Below are 16,763 nucleotides of genomic sequence, written 5' to 3' on the forward strand. Positions count from 1 at the left end.
GATTCTCTATTCTTTCTGTTATAAATTGTCGGGTACAGATGCTGAATTGCCGGCCGGCTTTTTTAAATAGACGGTGCATGAAAACACTATTATTTTTTTAAATAAATCCTTTACACTAAATGACAAGTACAGTAACCAACACTATCACTGTACTTATTATATATGTGATTGGCATGTTTATATCTATCTATGTGTGATGCTCTATTCTTTCTGTTATAAATTGTCGGGTACCGCTGCTGAATTGCCGGCGGCTTTTTAAAAGAGATGGTGCATGAAAACACTATTATTTTTTTAAATAAATCCTTTACACTAAATGACAAGTACAGTAAGCAACACTGTCACTGTGCTTCTTATATGTGTGACTGACATGTTTCTATCTATCTAATCTATGTGTGAGGCTCTATTCTTTCTTGTCTAAATTGTCGGATACCGGTGTATGCCGCTGCTGAATTGCCGGCCGGCTTTTTTAAAGAGAGCGTCTTCTGAGCAGTTTGTCAGCTTTTAGACACCTTTGAAGGTGTTTTCTATGTGTTTCTATGTGTTTTTGTTTGCCTGCCATTGGTTTTAACGGTGTTCGACGGTGTTCTAAGGTGTTCGACGAACAGTTCGACGAACAGTTCCTCGAACATCCCGGTGTTCGACGAACTGAACCGAACCCGAACACTACGGGGGTGGCTCAACACTAATCCCTACACTACTACCAGGTATCATCAAGCAGCAGAAGCAGCACAGTGGTAGGGGTGAATATGCACTACTAAAGTGTCATGATGGATGTTAAGAATCAAGTAAAATTGTTTGGGGGTGATACTCAATGAGGATACTGCTAGGTTCTGACCCTTTCTACATATTGGTTGTAAATCCTGATAAGCAGTGCTTTGTGTTCGTGCTGATTACCTCTCCCTCACCCCCTACAGAGAAGGAATACCTATCTGACCCATGACAGGAAACAGCAGCTCTAGTGAGGAAGGGGTCACTGTCATAGAGCTTGGTGTGCTTATCAGGCTTTATAGCTATATATTCATTTCTTTTACTTCTTTAAGATGTAATTTATATATACTGTATATACAATATATACACCACGCTTCAAATTATTATGCAAATTGGATTTAAGTAGTGCGAGCACTAAAATGCTTGCGTGCTCATTGCTCGGGTTGAGCAAATCGTATTGCTCGGGTGCTCGACCCGAGTAACGAGCCCAATGTAAGTCAATGGAAAAGCATTTTTCAGACTGCTTTCCCCGGAGGTCTGGAGGGGGCCTAAAATTGTTTCAAGTCGATGGAAACAGTGTTCACATGGCATGGAAACAGCATGAGTAAGACACCAGGAAGCATTTCTGACTCCCAGGTGACTGCTGTGAACAATGTTATCAGAGTATTATGCCACTTTTACGTTTTACACTTTTACGGACTCACAATAAAACATACAAAAACGAAACAAAAATGGAATTTCCTGGGAAAAATGTTAAGGAACATCCTTTCCAGGGTAATGACTTGTATATAAGGCAAAATAAATAACCAAAAACAAAAATGATCCTCCACACATTTGGCTATGTTCACAAGTAGCGTTTTTGGTGCGTTTTTGCACTTTTGCATTTCTTTCAACGGTGAAAAATACTTTCACCGGTAAATGTCATTTTAACATTTTACAAACTTATCTGGCCATGTGGTGTGTGAGACATGATCAAACATATGCATACAGTGCTGAAAAGACATGGGAACCCCTGGAAGCATCTCTGACTCCCAGGTCACTGCCTAAAAGTGTGGTCATCAGACGTGATCCTATATTACTGCGTTATTAATACAGACATTTTTGGCAACGTGACAAATATTAAACTCCATTTAAAATGGGCAAGGTGTGTGGCAAGGGACAGGGAAGTGGACATTTTGGCGATGGTGATAGTGCACGCAGCGGCCAAGGCTTTTGGCAAGATGAAACTGTGCCTGCTGAGGGAGCACAACAAACACCCATATCATGTCAAACTACCTTTCTGTCCCAGATAATGCTTCCAGTCAGTTTACCACCACCACCCTGTCTTCCACACAATCCAGTCTCAGTAGCCGTGAGTCTGGACCACATTATTATTATTACTTTAGCGACACTTATTCCATGGTGCTTTACATAAGAAAAAGGGGTATACATCACAAGAACAATTATAATAATCTTGAAAAAAATGTGACAGCGACTGCTACAGGAGAGGACACTACTCACGAGGGATCACAGTCTATAAGGAATGGGTGAGGATACAGGAGGTGAGGGTAGAGCTGGTCGTGCAGCAGTATGGTGGAGCGAGGGTTAATGCATGTTGAACGCTTGTCGGAAGAGGTGGGTCTTTAGGTACCTTTTGAAAGTTTCAACAGTGGGCGAAAGTCTCATATGTTGGGGTAGAGAGTTTCAGAGTAGGGGGGTTGCACGGGAGAAATCTTATGAGCAATTGTGGGAAGAGGTGATAAGAGGGGAGTAGAGAAGGAGATCTTGTGAGGATCGGAGGTTGCGTGCTGGTAAGTATCGGGAGACTAGGTCACAGATGTATGGAGGAGACAGGTTGTGCCTGGCTTTGCATGCCAAGGTTAGGGTTTTGAAATGGAGTCTCTGGGCAATGGGGAGCCAGTGAAGAGATTGACAGAGAGGAGAGACCAGGGAATAGCGGGAGGAATAGTGGATTATTCAGGCAACAGAGTTTAGGATAGATTGGAGAGGTGTGAGAGTGTTAGAAGGGAGGCCACAGAGCATGAAGTTGCAGTAGTTGAGGCAGGAGATGATGAGGGCATGCAAAAGTGTTTTTGCAGATTCTTGGCTAATGAATGTGCGGATCCAGGATATTTTTTTACTTGCATATTCTTCACCCTGATCCTACTTCCTCCCACCATTCCAAGTGCCCTGAGGCAACTGATCCCACATTTGGACACTACGAAGAGCTGTTTTGTTCATCTTTCCATTTATAGATTCTGGCCTTTCGCTCGGTCCGCTTCAACCGGGGCAACAGGAAATCGCATGTAGCGAAGCCCAACTATTTCAGGAACCATGGTCACATGAAGGTGATGGTGGAAAAGTGCAATTACTGTCATAAGAGGTGGATAATGAAAAGACAGAATGGACAAAAATTCATAAGGAGGACCAAGGTGCGGAAGTGGAAGATGAATCGGTGGACGATGAAGTCACTGACCCAGCCTGGCAAGGAGACATGCAGAGCGAGGACAGCAGCACACAGAGAGAGGGAGGCATAGTACCATTACACGCAGGAACAAACAGTGTGGTGGCCACAGACACAAGGCAGGCAGCCGTTCCCCGGAACACCAACATGATGGAAGTTGCCAGTACAACTGTTTGGTCTTCCCGAGTCTGGATCTTTTTTAAAGACTGTTTAGGTAACTCCAAAAAGGCAATTTGCAACATCTGGCAGGCCAGCATCAGCAAGAGGACCAAAACTACCAGCCTAACCACCACCAGCATGCTCAGGCACATGACAGCAAAGCATTTGACTAGCTGGGCCGAACACCAGGGTCCAGAAACAGTTTCTGTGGGTGACACCACTGCCTCTTCTGCTGTTGTGCGTGCATGCCAATCCCCTGTCCATGGTGCATGTGAAGATGCCTCCTGCCCTGCACCTGTCATTGCACACTTGCAACCATCGCCGTCCAAGTTCCTGTCTCAGTGCAGCGTTCAGTTGTCCCTACCTCAGTCCTTGGAATGCAAGAGCAAATATGCAGCCAGCCAAACAGGCAACAATACTAAACTGAGACATTTCTGGACTGCTTGCACTAGAAAATTAGCCTTTTAGGCTAATGGAGTTTACTCAACCTCATGGTGGCGGCTGGCACTCGGTCCCCAGCCGCTACTATTTCTCCCGGTTTGGTGTCCCCACCTTACACAAGCATGTGTCCCAGAGCATTTCCCGTGCCCTCACCAATGCAATTATTGGAAAGGACTGCCTAACCACAAACACGTGGACAAGTGCTTGTGGCCAGGGATGGGACATCTCACTGACGGCACTCTGGGTTAATATAGCGAAAGCTGGGACCCAGTTGGACCCTGGGACTGAACACATCCTATCGAGGTTGAGGATTGCGGGTCCTTGGTCAACCAGGGTTGCTCTCACATTCTACAGCACCTACACCTCCTCTTCCTCCTCTTCAGCCTCCATCTCCATCACTTGATTCATTTTTTTCAGGAGATATTCCAGATTATGTAATTAAACTTCATGGGTGCCAATAACAATAAGCAGGACTGTATGCTTAGGTGACAAACTGCACTCCGTTGCAGAGTTATTGAAAGCTGTAACAGAAAAGGCAGATCTGTGGCTCTCACCGGTGAACATACAGCCAAGTATGGTCATGTGTGACAATGGCCGGAACCTGGTGGCAGCTCTGAAGCAAGTCAAGCTCGCACATGTACCATGCATTGCCCAGGTGCTCAGCTTAGTGGTTCAGTGGTTTCTCAAAACCTACCCGGATCTGCCTTAGTGGCTTGTGAAAGTATGCAGCATATGTGTCCATTTCAGAAAGTCAGCTACAGCTTCCGCCGCCCTGGCAGGGTTCAGCAGCGTTTGCAGCTTCCAGCTCACCGACTGGTGTGTGATGTGACCACGAGTTGGAAATCAATGTTGCAGGTGTTTGGAATGATTTTGAGTAGCAGAGGGCAGTTGTTAAGCACCAGTTTCATCACGCCCGTCGGCATTCAGGTCAACCTCCGCACATAAGAGCTGAGGAGTGGGCATGGATGTCTGACATCGGTGCCATCCTCCAAAACTTTGAGGACTCCACCAAGATGGTGAGCGGCGATGACGTCATAATTAGCATCACCATCCCGCTTCTCTGTCTACTGAAACACTCGCTGCTCACAATTAAAGAGGATGCATTGCAGGCGGAGCAAGGAACGATACAGGGTGATGCTACTCAGCCCAGCCTCATCTCATTTCAACGTGGATTGAGTGATAGTGAGGAGGAGAATGAAGAGAAAATGGACAGTCATCCTCTTGGTGAGAACAGGGAAGTCTAGGCTGTTGGAAGTCTGGCACACATGGCCGACTCTATGTTCCGCTGACTTTACTGTGACCCTCTTGTTGTATGCATTTTCGGCGTTACAGAAAACTGGCGCAGCTTGAGAGAAGTCTTGGAGTGAGGTGAGTGAGGTGTGAGGTTCTGATTAAGAAGGATGTTAGTCTTTGATCAGTTGCATAATGGGAGGGGTGATACACAGAAATGAGGGATGAGATATAGGGTGGTGCAGAACTGTGGAGAGCTTGGTGGGTGAGAGAGATGAGTTTGTATTGTATTCTGTTGTGATTGTGTAACCTAACCAGGTTAATGACTAGCACAGTGTAGAGGCGTCGGTGAAGTGGCTTGATAGAAATTCTACCCTGGCTGCTGCATTCAGAATGGATTGGAGAGGTGAGTGAGGTGTGATTCTGATTAAGAAGGATGTTAGTCTTAGATTCTTAGATCAGTTGCATAACGGAAGGTATGGGAGGGGTGACACAGAAATGAAGGATAAGATATAGGGTGGTGCTGAACTGTGGAGAGCTTGCTGGGTGAGATAGATGAGTTTGTATTGTATTCTGTTGTGATTGTGTAATCTAACCAGGTCAATGACTGGCACAGGATAGAGGCGTCGGTGAAGCGGCTTGATAGAAATACGACCCTGGCTGCTGCATTCAGAACGGATTGTAGAGGACACAGTTTGTTTAGAGGGAGAGCGATTAGAAGAGAGTTGCAGTAATGAATAAGAGCGACAGTAAAAGTTTTTTCAGAATCAAAGGTGAGAAAAGGTCAAATTCTGGAGATGTTTTTAAGGTGCAGATGACATGAGCATGTGAGTGATTTTCCACGTTGAATAAAGGAAAATTGTGTGTCAATTATGACTCCAAGACAGTAGGCATGCAGAGTGAGAGTTATGATGGCACCACCTAAAGGAAATTGCAAAGTCAGGTATAGGTAGGTTAGTAAAAGTTAGATATAGGAAGGTTGGTAAAAGTCAGGTAGTCACTGTGACGACACAGCTTTTAATGTTAATTATCTATATGTGTAAATTCAGTTGGTCCACCTTTATCTTTATGTTGACTTTTGAATTTGTGTTCTTCTTTGGTTGATCAACACAGACTATTGATTGAAAAAGCCTGGATGTTGATTACTTGAGTTGATATTTGTTAATTGATGAATAGCTGTTATTTACATCTTATATCAGCTCCTACAGATTACTGTACTGTTATCTTTGCACAAGGTCATTGAACAATGCAGTTTGCTAATATACTAATTCCAAATTGATTCAGACCAGCTAGTTTGTTGATCTGCCAAGTAATGGATGCCAAACTATGCAAATTGATTAAATGCTCAAACAATGAGACATGAGCCCCTGTCACCCCAACTGCCCTATGAATGATGAGAAATACCTTTACAAAATAACAGCCAAGAGAGACTGTGGGAGGCAGAATAACTCTTAGAAAAACAGCTTGGTAGCATGGCTCCATCCAGAGGAACACAGATTTGGATTCTACAGGATGACAGCCTAAGGGAACATGGCCCTGGCTGTAAGAATTTAGATCTGTTCCATTGACTCTATGGATACATTTAGGGAAGCCAGGTTGGGGCTCTCAAGTCTCCCGACCATGTACCTCAATGGACTGTCAGCTTCCTGAGCTTGTCACTACCTCCTCTCTGTGGGTGTCCACCCAAAACGGTGTGCCATTGGTTGAAGTAGTTGGCCCTGGAAGTCCAAAAGTCGCAGCTGCTGTATTCCCAGCGGGCCAGCGGAAGTGTGAGACTGTGTAATTTTGCACCATCTTGGGTATTTTGCTTGGACTGTTCTATATTTTATTGTCTGTTTGATGGTTCAATAAAGTATTGCACACTATTTTACCCTTACCCTGTGGTGTCTGAGTAGTATTATGCACACGGAAGACCCAATGTCTTTACAGTCATTCTTTCCAAATTTTTAGAAGGTCATTATGCGTCACTCTCTCCAAATTTTTATAAGGTCATTATGAGTCACTTTTAGAGATGAGCGAACATTTCAATGTTCGGTTCAGTTTTACTATCGTCGAATTTGCAATATTCACCGATTAATTCGTCGAACATATCCGAACCTCATTGGATTCAATGGGAAGCAACACCAATTGATTTCACAACACCTTCAAATGGGCCCAAAAGCTGCCAAAACACATAAAATTAGGGGAAGACACCAGGAAAGTGGCATCAATTGGCTCAGAGTACAAGTAGTATAATTATTATTATTTATTATTATAACGCTATTTATTCCATGGCACTTTACATGTGAAAAGGGGTCACCGACTGGTCAAGATGAAAGAGAAGCCTACCTGCGAGTGCGCACAAACAATCTGCAAAAGATGGGTGAGGATACAGTAGGTGAGAGTACAGCTGGTCGTGCAGTGGTATGATGGGGCAAGGGTTACTGCAGATTGCATGCTTGCCAGAAGAAGTGGGTCTTCAGCTTCCTTTTGAAGGTTTCCAAGGTAGGCGAGAGTCTGGTGTGTTGGAGTAGAGAGTTCCACAGTAAGGGAGATGCACGGGACAAATCTTGTATGCAATCATGGCAAGAAGAGATAAGAGGGATGTAGAGAAGGAGATCTTGTAAGGATGGGAGGTTGCATGCAGGTACGTACAGGGAGACTTGGTCCCAGATGTATGTAGGAGACAGGTTTTGGATGGCTTGGTATGCCAAAATTAGGCTTTTAAACTGGAGTCTTTGGGCAATGGGGATCCAGCAAAGGGATTGACAGAGGGGACAAGCCAGTGAATAGCGGTGTGACAGGTGGATTAGTTTGCCAGCACAGTTTAGGATAGATTTAAGGGGTGCAAGAGCGGTAGAAGGGAGGCCACAGAGCAGGAGGTTGCAGTAGTTGAGGCGGGAGATGATGAGGGCATGCATAATTGTTTTTCCAGAGTCTTGTTTGAGGAATGTGCAGATTCGGGAGATATTTTTACTTGGAGTCAGCATATTCTTCATCCTGTTCCTCCTTCCTCCCACCATGCCAAGTGCCCGGAGACAACTGATCCCACTCTAGAACATTCCAAAGAGCTGTTTTGTTCATCTTTTCATTTATAGATTGTGGCCTCTTGCTCGGTCCACTTAAACCGGAGTTCGTATGTAGCAATGCCCAAATATTTCAGCATGGTCATACAAAGGTGACGATGGAAAAGTGCAATTACTGTCACAAAAGGTGAATGATGATGAGACAATAAGGACAGAAAATCAGATTGCGGAAGTGTAAGACGAGGAAGTGGACGAAGAAGTCACTGACCCGACCTGGTAAGGTGACATGCATAGCCAGGACAGCAGCGCAGAGGGGGAGGGAGGCGTAGCATTACAACAGGCAGGAACAAGCAGTGGAGCGACCACAGACACAAGGCGGGCAACTGTTCCCCAATTACCAATAACAGGGAAGTTGCCAGTCCAACTTCTAAGGTCCTCCCGAGTCTGGCTCTTTTTTAAAGACAGTCCAGTTAACCACAAAAAGGCCATTTGCAACATCTGCTATGCCAGCATCAGCAGGGGCAGCAAAACTGCCAGCCTGACCACCACCAGCATGCTCAGGCACATGACAGCAAAGTAGAAATAATGTCTGCAGGTGACACCACTGCCTCTTTCCCTGTTGTATGTGCACGCCAAGCCTCCATGATGCAGACAAAGATGCCTCCCAACCTTCACTTGCTGTTGCACACTTGCAACCATCACAGTCAGCAACCTTGTCCATGTCCTTGTCCCAGCGCAGCGTTCAGTTGTCCCTACCTCAGTCCTTGGAACGCAAGTGCAAATACGCAGCCATCCACAGGTCACAATACTAAACTGTCACATTTCCCAACTGCTTGCACTAGAAATTTTGCCCTTTAGGCACGTGGAGGTGGAAGCTTTCCGCAACTTCATGGTGGCGGCTGTCCCTCTGTACTCATTCCCCATCTGCAACTATTTCTCTCAGTGTCGTCCCCTCCTTATACAAGCACGGGTCCCAGAACATTACCCGTACCCTCACCACTGCAGTTACTGGGAAGGACCACCTAACCACAGACACGTGGACAAGTGCTTGTGGCCAGGGAAGGTACATCTCACTAACAGCACACTGGGTTTGTAATGTGGAAGCCAAGACCCAGTCAGACGCTGGGACACAACACAGCCTCCCGACGCAGAGGATGGCGGGCCGTGGGTCAATCAGGGTGGCCCCCACATTCTCCTGCTCCTGTACCTCCTCCTCCTCTTTGGTCTCCATCTCTGAAATGACCACATAAGTCGCAAGCTGGAAGCACTACAGCACTGCCTCAGCCAAGTTTCAACAGACTGTGCTAAAGATAATTTGCTTAGGTGACAAATTGCACATCACTGCAGAGTTGTTGAAAATTGTAACAGAGTAGGCAGATCTGTGTCTCTCACTGCTGAACATACAGTTAGGCATGGCCATGTGTGACAATGGTCGGAACCTGGTGGTGGCTCTGAGGCTTGGAAACCTCACACATGTACAATGACTGGCCCATGTGCTCAACTTAGTGGTTCAGCGGTTTCTCAAAACCTACCCGGATCTGCCATAGCTGCTTGGGAGAGTACTCCACGTGTGTGCCCATTTCAGAAAGTCAGCTACTGCTTCTGCTACCCTGGCAGTGCTTCAGCAGCATTTTGCAGCTTCCAGTTCACCGACTGGTGTTGGTGTGCAATGTCACCACATGTTGGAAATCATCGTTGCATATGTTGGGAAGGATTTGTGAGCAACAGTGGGCAGTTGTTGAGCATCAGCTTCAACACGCCTGTTGGAATTCAGGTCAGCCTCCAAACATAAGAACTTATGAGTGGGCATGGATGTCTGACATCTGTGCCGTCCTCCAAAACTTTGAGGACTCCACCAAGATGGTGAGTGGCGATGACGACATAATTAGCGTCATCATCCCACTTCTCTGTCTACTGAAACGCTCGCTGCTCACAATTAAAGAGGATGCATTGCAGGCGGAGCAAAGAACTATACAGGGTGATGCTGCACAGCCCAGCCTCATCTCTTCTCAACGCGGATTGGGTTAAAATGAGGAGGAGGAGGAAGAGAACATGGACAGTCGTCCTCTTGCTGAGGACAGGGAAGTCTTGGCTGTTGGCAGTATGGCACACATAGCTGACTTTATGTTCCGCAGCCTTTACCATGACCCTCGCGTTGTACGCATTTTGGGCGACAGTAATATAATTTTTATTTATATAGCGCCAACACATTCTGCAGCACTTTACAATTGAGTATAGACATGTAGATAAAGACAATACAAACAATACAATGTATCACATTTCAACAGTAACAGGAGGAGTGAGGGCCCTGCTCGCAAGCTTACAATCTATATGGAAATAGAGGGACACAATAGGTAGAACACGATCATCAGCCATTATCTGTCTAAGTGCAGTTACCATGTGCTATTGCATGCATGGAGGATGTGGAGACAGATGAATAGGTAGGAGCAGATTAAGATCAACATTTAGGAGGGAACAGGGGAGAGTTAGGTTAGTGAGTAGTGTTGAGCCACCCCCGTAGTGTTCGAGTTCGGTTCGGTTCGTCGAACACCCGTGTGTTCGCCGAACAGTTCGTCGAACTGTTCGTCGAACACCTTCGAACACCGTTAAAACCAATGGCAGGCAAACAAAAACACATAGAAACACATAGAAAACACCTTCAAAGGTGTCCAAAAGCTGACAAACTGCTCAGAAGACACAACTAACACATGGAAAAGTGACAAGTACATATAGTCATGCGAAAAGAAAAGAGGTGGAGGAGTAAAAGGAGGGGGAGACACAGATATAGGCATGTCATGCCCTTCTAAAATCCAAAAAGTGAGAAGCCGAGACGGCCAGTCCGCTCCTGCCCGTGCCACCTCCGTGTCGCCGGGTTTGTGCCAGAGCCGCGGTGAACCCTGACGGCCAGCCCCCCTCTCCCAATACTGGTGCCTGTCCGCTGGTGGGTCGAGAGAGCCCCCCTGTGGTGGAGGCAGCTCTAAGCTTTTTAATTTAAATTGTCCCTCTAATTTGAATGAATACACTTTAAATCCATTTACAAGGATCTATTGGAGGGCAAGTCTCATGCCAGCAGCCGCGTAATTCCAGCTCCAGTAGCGTCCACTAAAGCTGCTGCAGTTAAAAAGCTTTTATAAGGATCGAGCTCGGCTGTCCACCGCAAGGCATCCTAGTGCCAGTCCCAGCCCCTATGCCTTGGGGTGCCTCCTGATGCTCTTCACTAAGTATCCCGTGGTCCCGAAGCATTTCCTTTGAAAAAATTAAGTGTCCAAACTACAGGTGGTGTAGCTTGCTTAACAGCCGGGATAATCCGTTGACTAGCAGACACTGCTACTAGGCACAAAGTATTTCCTGGGCTAGATGCAGTTAAAAATTTGTAAGTAGATACTCTCGTTGGATGCTGAGAAAGCATTCCATAGAGTCTCCTGGCACGCCATATATGATTCTCTTAAAAAGCTTGGGGTAGGGGTCTAGGGGACCCTTTTATAGCCAAAATCACGGCCCTGTATCACAATACGTCACCTAGGCTGAAGATAAATGGAACTGTAGCACCGAGGGCTCGGTTGCTACAGACGTATTGCACCTCACCCAGAGGTGTGATATCTCACTCTCAGATAAGGATGGAGTGTGGATCAGGACCCGACACCTGCATGCATTACATCACATTGCCGTGGGGCAGGGCGACCAATATGCCCCTGAGATGGGCACGACAGTCCCTGTCCCTGGCTGGAGTGGGGGGAGGGAACACTGAGGAAGGGGAACCCTGCAGTGCAGGAGCAGGGAGGAAGCAGTTCCTGGGTGCATTGAGAAGGGAGTATAAAAGGTGGGCACCATCTTAGTTCAGTGCAGAGAAGTCTGAGCAGAAGTGGCAGGGAGCAGGGGCTCTGCATGAGCTCTGCTCCGGAGGCGGGCCTAGTAACAGAGGCCCAGGCCTGCAAGAGGGAGAAGGAAGGAAGAGGAGCGGAGAAGGCTCCAGGAACGAGGAATGAAGGGATCCCAGGGGTGCGGACGGGCGAGTCGCCACCGCACGCCCGAATCCACCTGCGTGGAGGGGTCAGGCCAAAGGGGGAGACCAGTCCCCGAACTAGTGGAGGCAGGAAACGACCCTCAGCTAGAAACCGGAGGCTCTGACATTTTATGTGGCGCAGCCCCTTGCTCCACCCGCTAGGAAGGCACCACATAGGGTCAGGGAAACTGGCGCCAAGTTTACCAAGAGGAGGCCCGAGGCAGCTGGACAGAAGTGTTGGTAAGAAAGGCCAGACAAAGGACACACAAAGGGGGTCCTGTGAAGCGCTCCAAAGTTATCTGGGAGTTGTCTGAGCCCCTCACCTGGTGAGCACAGTACGACGTGGGCAGCCGTTACCTGCAGACGTGGTCTGGATAATAAGAACTGTGAGTAAAGGCCCTGAACTGCATCACTGACTCCGTGTCGTTACTGCTGCTGCCCTGCACCATCACCCCCATCCTCCGCATACACTGCCCTGAGGCTATACTCCTCCCGTGGGGAGTTATGCTACGCTCTGCTGCACCCACAACACCAGCCTTAGCGGTCTGCCCTGTAGCGGCGGTTCACTCTGACCGCAATCCACGGGTGGCGTAGTCGGACATTTAAACATCAAAACCACATAAATAGGTCCGCCACTGGTTTGACCGCCCTGAGCCACGGAACCGGATCGCCGACACGAAGACTACAACCACCAGCATCCACCAAAAAGGGTCCGGCTCCGGGTGTCCCAAGGCCCAGGGGGTGCGTCAGAACATTTTCATCACCTTTCACAATCACCAATGGGACACGGCAGGGATGTCCTCTGTCCCCTCTCTTATACATCCTAGTGACGGAGCACCTGCTCTCATCAATTCGCCATAACCCCAATATTAGGTGGATTGAGGTGGGAGGCACCGAGTACAAGTGCTCTCTATTTGCTGATGATGTCCTAGTATATATCACTCAATCACATATATCCATCCCTGCTGTTATGGCTGAAATAGATCACTTTGTTACATGGTCAAATTTTAAAATCAATGCAGCGAAGTCTGAGGCCCTCGATGTCTCCCTCCCTAAATCCATATAGGATTCCATCCAGTCCAACTTTCCCTTTGCCTGGCCCTCACAGGGTATCAAATACTTAGGAATTCCTATTCATAGAGACCTCTCCCATCTATGTTATCTTAATTTTGGGCCCTTTATTGAACAATTCCATACAGACCACGGTTGGCAAGTTAGAACTGTAAGATTCACTACGTGAACCACTGGTGTTTTGTGGAAAAGCACATGTACACCGCGTTCCAAATTATTATGCAAAAAGTGTTTAGGAGTGATAAGGGAAGAATTTGTTTGTTTGTCAGTTAAACTCATTGATGGTGATGTGTGTCAGGGCTCTTTATATCACTGTAAGCAATTGCAGACACCTGTGCTAATTAGTTTGGCAGGTGTGTCCAATAAAGGCAAGACTACTTAAGAAGGCTCTCTCACATTATTAAGCAGCCTACATTTTCTGCCAAAATGGGAAAGAAAAAGGATGTGTCGGCTGCTGAGAAGCAACAAATTGTGGAGTGTTTAGGTCAAGGCATGACTACAATCAACATTGTGCGATGATCAGGATGAAGTGTCTTGGCAATCAAGAAGTATGTAGCTGATTCACAGTACACACGTGTGCGTGCTGATAAGGGCAAATTGAGGACTCTTTCCTACAGGCAATTACGTCAGGTTGAAAGAGCAGCGGCAAAAAAGCCTTGTCATAGCAGCAGACAAGTTTTTGAAGCTGCTTGTGCCTCCAACGTCCCCCGAACAACAAGATGCAGGGTCCTTCAGAGGTTTGCAGCTGTGCATGCGCCATCCTGTCGACCTCCTCTATCCACTTCACACAAGCAGAAACGGCTCCAGTGGGCCAAACATTACATGAAGACTGATTTCAAAACTGTTTTGTTCACGGATGAGTGCCGTGCAGCGCTCGATGGTCCAGATGAATGGAGTGGAGGATGGCTGGTTGATGGACACCCCACGCAAACACGGCTACAGCGCCAACAAGGAGGAGGTGGAGTAATGTTTTGGGCTGGAATCATGGGGAGAGAGATTGTCGGCCCCTTTAGGATCCCTGAAGGCGCTAAAGATGAACTCCATAATGTATGTGGATTTTCTCAAACAGCACTTCCTGCCATGGTTCAAGAAGAAGAACCGTGTATTTCACAGCAAGATCATTTTTCTGCATGATAATGCACCATCTCATGCTGCACATAAAACATCTGCATCTCTGGCTGATATGGGCATAAAAGGGGACAAACTTAAGGTGTGACCCCCATGCTCCCCTGACCTCTACCCCATTCAGAACCTTTGGAGCATCATTAAAAGGAGTGTCTATGATGGCGGGAGGCAGTTCACATCTAAGCAACAGCTCTGGGAGGGTATTCTGTCCTCATGCAAAACAATTGAAGCAGAAACCATCCAAAACCTGACAAATTCAATGGATGAGAGAGTTCAGAAGCTCCTTTCGAACAAGGGGTCCTATGTGAAAATGTAACATCACCTAGAATAAAGTTTTGAGTTGAAAACTGTTTGATTTCAGTTTCTAACAACCTGCTAATGCTTATAATTTCAAAAATGACCATTTTTTTGGTCTTTATTAAAATGAAAAGGTTGATCGAAAAGTTTGGGGGATCTAAGAGTGTGGCAACCCAGTAGTCATGATTACCTCGAATTCTGACAATATGAGGGTCATGCTGCAGGTAGTGCAGCAAGAAGGCACTTATGTGTCTTGCGCATCTCGGAGCCCCAAAATTATTTTCCGGGCTAGATGCAGCTAAAAATTATTTTTAATTTTAAATCTGGTGAAGCTTATTATAGATGGCCTAATAGGATCAGTGCTGCACACTGCTACAAAGCCCAAATTATTTTCCAGTCAAGATACAGATAAACATGATTAGTAATTTGAAAGCTTAAAACGGTTGGTAGGGTGATTTTAACCAATCATCAAGCTTTTACTCTCCCCAGGATGACACAGGGGTAGAAAAGTCGTTTCGGATCCATGATTTGTTCATCTTTATGAACGTGAGTCTGTCTACATTATCAGTGGAGAGCCGCGTGCGCTTATCTGTCAGCACACCACCAGCAGCGCTGAACACACGTTCAGACAGAACGCTGGCTGCGGGGCATGACAAGATCTCCAAGGCGTAAGTGGCTAGCTCCGGCCATTTATCCAGATTGGAAGCCCAAAAAGAGCAAGGGTCCAGTGACACAGTCGTGGCTTCAATGTTTACTTGGAGATACTCCTGTACCATCGTGTCTAGGCGTTGACTATGTGTCAGACTTCTTGTCTCCTGTGGCCTTGCAAAGGATGGGCTAAAAAAGTGGTGAAATGATTCCGCAAAATTGATGTTACCAGCAGATACTGTGGTTCTGTTACGGTTTGAGTGCTGAACACTTGACGGTCCCACGGTTGGCAAGTTGGAACTGTGAGATTCACTACGTGCACCACTGGTATTTTGTGGAAAAGCACATGTAAGATTCTGCAACAGTCTCTGCTGATACTCCTGCATGCGTGCATCCCTTTCTATGGCAGGAATAATTTCTGCAAATTTACTTTTGTACCGGGGATCTAACAGTGTGGCAACCCAGTAGTCAGGATTATTTCTAATTCTCACAATTCGAGGGTCATGTTGCAGGTAGTGCAGCAAGAAGGCACTCATGTGTGTTGCGCATCCAGGAGCACCAAGTCCCTGTTGTGTTGGTGGCGAGGTAACAATCATGCTTCCTTCCTCTGTCCTCTCCCCCCAACCTCGCACAACAGAAATGTGATCAAGGTCTCCCTCATCTGATGAGTCTTCCATCAGTTCGTCCTCCACTTCTTCCTGGGCTCCTGCACCTTCCTCACTAGTTTGGCTGCTACCATGCGCCCTGGTTAAACCATCTCCCCCACCCTCACATGCCTGCCGCCTTGGTGCTGCCGACCGTCTGGACCTTGCAGATGTTAGCCCTTCCGCATACAACTCCTCCTCCTCTACTTCCTCCACCTCCTCTTGTGCCACCACCTGACTCCGAATTCTGTTTAACATGTGCTCCAGCATGTAAATCACCGGAATAGTCATGCTGATAATGGCATCGTCAGCACTAAACATCTTCGTCGCCATTTCAAAACTGTGCAGAAGGGTGCATAGGTCCCTGATCTGAGACCACTCCTCCAGCGTGATTTGCCCCACCTCTGAATCTCGTTGGCCCAGGCTATACGTCAGAACGTATTGCACCAGGGCTTGTCGGTGCTGCCACAGTCGCTGCAACATGTGCAGAGTTGAATTCCACCGGGTAGGCACATCGCATTTTAGCCGGTGAAGTGGCAGGCCCAACGACTTCTGTAGAGATGTAAGTCGCTGAGCTGCGGGATGCGAACGGCGGAAGTGAGCACACAGCGACCGTGCCCTCTGCAGAAGGCCATCTAGTCTGGGATAGTGGGCTAAAAATTGCTGGACAACCAGGTTCAACACGTGAGCCATACAAGGCACGTGTGTGACATTGCCCCGGCGAAGGGCCGCACCCAGGTTTGCAGCATTGTCGCACACGGCCTTCCCTGGTTTCAGGTCCAGTGGAGACAACCATTCATGAAATTGGTTCTCCAGAGCTGACCACAACTCCTCAGCTGTGTGACTCACATTTCCCAGACATTTCAATGTATAAACCGCCTGATGACGTTGAGTCCTACTGCCAGCATAGTAAGGAGGTGTGCAGGATCCCTTCTGCGCAGTTAGAAAGCTTGTGGCATGACCAGACAGGCTTTGGGTGCAGGTGGAAG

Source organism: Phyllobates terribilis, unplaced genomic scaffold (genome assembly GCF_046119375.1).
Source record: "Phyllobates terribilis strain yellow unplaced genomic scaffold, ASM4611937v1 Scaffold_11__3_contigs__length_659146591, whole genome shotgun sequence".
Classification (NCBI taxonomy): domain Eukaryota; kingdom Metazoa; phylum Chordata; class Amphibia; order Anura; family Dendrobatidae; genus Phyllobates; species Phyllobates terribilis.